This window comes from Zalophus californianus, chromosome 8 (assembly GCF_009762305.2).
Source record: "Zalophus californianus isolate mZalCal1 chromosome 8, mZalCal1.pri.v2, whole genome shotgun sequence".
NCBI lineage: Eukaryota > Metazoa > Chordata > Mammalia > Carnivora > Otariidae > Zalophus > Zalophus californianus.
In genome coordinates, this window is record NC_045602.1 from 34,279,446 (window position 1) to 34,282,353 (window position 2,908).

Genomic DNA, 2,908 nt, shown 5'->3' on the forward strand with positions numbered 1-2,908 from the left:
ATATAAGGAATTCTTAATCTCAGGAAACAAACTGAGGGTTGCTGGAGTGGTGCGGGGTGGGAGGGATGGGGTGGCTGGGTGACAGACATTGGGGAGGGTATGTGCTATGGTGAGGGCTGTGAATTGTGCAAGACTGTTGAAACACAGACCCGTACCTCTGAAACAAATAATACAATATATGTTAAAAAAAAAAAAGAAGAAGAAGAAGAAGAAGATAGCAGGAGCGGAAGAATGAAGCAGGGGAAATCGGAGGGAGAGATGAACCATGAGAGATGATGGACTCTGAAAAACAAACTGAGGGTTCTAGAGGGGAGGGAGGTGGGAGGATGGGTTAGCCTGGTGATGCGCATTAAAGAGGGCACGCTCTGCATGGAGAACTGGGTGTTATGCACAAACAATGAATCATGGAACACTACATCAAAAACTAATGATGTAATGTATGGTGATTAATATAACAATAAATTTTTTTTTTTAAAAATGAGGCCTGCATCTAGACAAGGACTGAGTCAAAGAAGTGATGGTGACCTTGGTGGTAGTGGTGTTGGTGATGCTGCTGTTACTAAAATAAGTCCAGAATACTGGGAAAATATCAATTTTCATGAGAAAGAGAGTACAAAAGCAACATAAATATTTTTCCTCTATCAATAACAAAGATTCTAGCTACACAGTTTCTCTTATTAACTTTCTAATGACAATCCTAACTGGTTCCTAATTGCAATCATAAGAATCTGCAGGAGGTTTAAATACCCTAGAGAATCTACTATAAATGCCCGACATGGCTTTGATTGCCTTTGTTGCCCTGGTGAAAGGAGTTTCATAGTCCAACAGATTCTGGTTGAGTACTGTCCAGATGATTCCATCCCAATTCTATTAGCAATAATCGTGCCTCAGATAAACCTCATTGGCTACAATACTGCCACTGTGCAAAGCTCCATCCCAATTCTAAAACACCTTTGCCTCTAAAGTTGTTTCAGTGTCTCAATGAAATAGTTTGTCTTCTCAGACTGGATCCTTAATTTTCCCAGTAAATGTCAACCTCCTACGTACACACATACAAACACACACACACAACTCCTTTAATCACCCCACTTATCCCTTAAAAGTAGCTCACACTGTTACAGCTTTCTTAGGAAACTGCCCTTGAACCACAGTCACTTCACTGCACTAATATCATAGTCAAAAAAGTAAGTTCAAACTTTCTCTTTTATATAAAAAGCAGGTGACACGTTTCAAGTTTCCATGCACTGCTCAAACTCTCGACATTGTCTTTGCTTGAAAAGGATATTTCAACATGTCATTCTTACTATTCTGTGCATTACTATACATATATTCTTACTAATACATACTATTACTACTGTTCTCGTTTATAGTTTCTCAGAACAGAAACTAATAGTACTAGCAAATGTTCCTGAAATGAAAAACTGTTTCTTATATGATGTCTACTCTTACCATTTGCAAAAAAATCTTTTCTCAAAAATTTGAAAGATAAAGTACTATAGAGGGATAGATTTTAACCTGTTCACTTGTGCCATAAGGAAATTACTCTAATTTACCATGAGTTCTAATCTTCTAAATCACTATAATTGCTCCCCATGCCAGTATAATCTTGTCACCTACTCCGATTTAAGAGGAGCAGCACTTAGTTTATCAACATGATTAAAGGCACTGTTACTCAAAGGCTAGTCACTAGAATTGGCATCTATTCACCTCTCCTCAAGCCCTGATATCAGAAGATAAGGGTCATATGCTTCCTATGAAGCTGCTGTTACAACGCCCCATTCAGGAAAAAGTGAAAAATAGAACGTGAAGGAGAGTTATGAGTTTTGGGGATCAGATGAATGGATTCAAGAGAGAATTTGCTTTGGGGTGAAAAAAACAGAAATCAGTAATCATGGCTCAGAAACAAATCTGCTCCGAGTCATGTTGCTAAGCAAGTCAAGAATATCAACAGTCTCGTCGACTCATTTTTAAAATTCACTTGTTCACTCAACATTCATTGATTCATTCATTTAACAAGGTGCCAGGCACTATGTGCTAAGTCACAAGGTTAAACAAAATAGGCAGAATATTTGTCTTCAAATATCTTATACCGTAATGGAGGAAATGGAAAATAAAAGTAAATTCATAAAAACATACAAAATATAACAGCACATTGAAATTAATCCTATGAAGAAAAATAAAGCCAGCTAAGATGACAGAGGGCGAGAAGAGACCATTTTGGGTAAGAGAGTAAGGAAACACTTATTCAAAAAGGTGTTGTTTTTAGAGACCTGAATTACAGGAGGCAAACATGCAAATACCCGGGGGGAATCCTCCGAGGCTGAAGGAACAGCAAGAGCAAAGACCTTTTGGTAGAGACATGCCTGGCTTGTTCAAGGAACAGAAAAAAGGCCAGTGAAGAAGTAGAATAGTGAGCAAGAAGAGTGGCAGACATGAGATCAGAAAGACAACCAGAAGCCGAATCACACAGATGCTGTGGCAAAGATTTTGGATTTTATTTTAAATTTGGTGCAGCATAATACTACCATAAAGACAGACCACCAACATATAGCAGAAACTGAAAGGCAAACACAGACATTTTATTTTTATTTTTTAAAAGATTTTGTTTATTTATTTGCTACAGACAGAGCGCGCATGAGAGAGAGCAAGCGAGAGCACAAGCAGGGGGGAGTGGCAGGCAGAGGGAGAAGCAGGCTCCCTGCTGAGCAAGGAGCCCGATGCAGGACTTGATCCCAGGACCCTGGGATCATGACCTGAGCCAAAGGCAGCCACTTAACCGACTGAGCCACCAGGCGTCCCACCCACAGACATTTTAAATACCTAGTTGAAAATACTAATGTACTCCCTTTGTCATCACTTCCGAAGTTCCGGTCAAGCAGAAAAAGTTGGTGTGTATGCAGGGAATGGA

General features: G+C 39.4%; 1 pseudogene; it reads right to left on the bottom strand.

Annotated features, from left to right (window-relative positions):
- Positions 1-745: 745 nt before the first annotated feature.
- LOC113938870 lies at positions 746-931 on the bottom strand (annotated as a pseudogene).
- Positions 932-2,908: the final 1,977 nt, after the last annotated feature.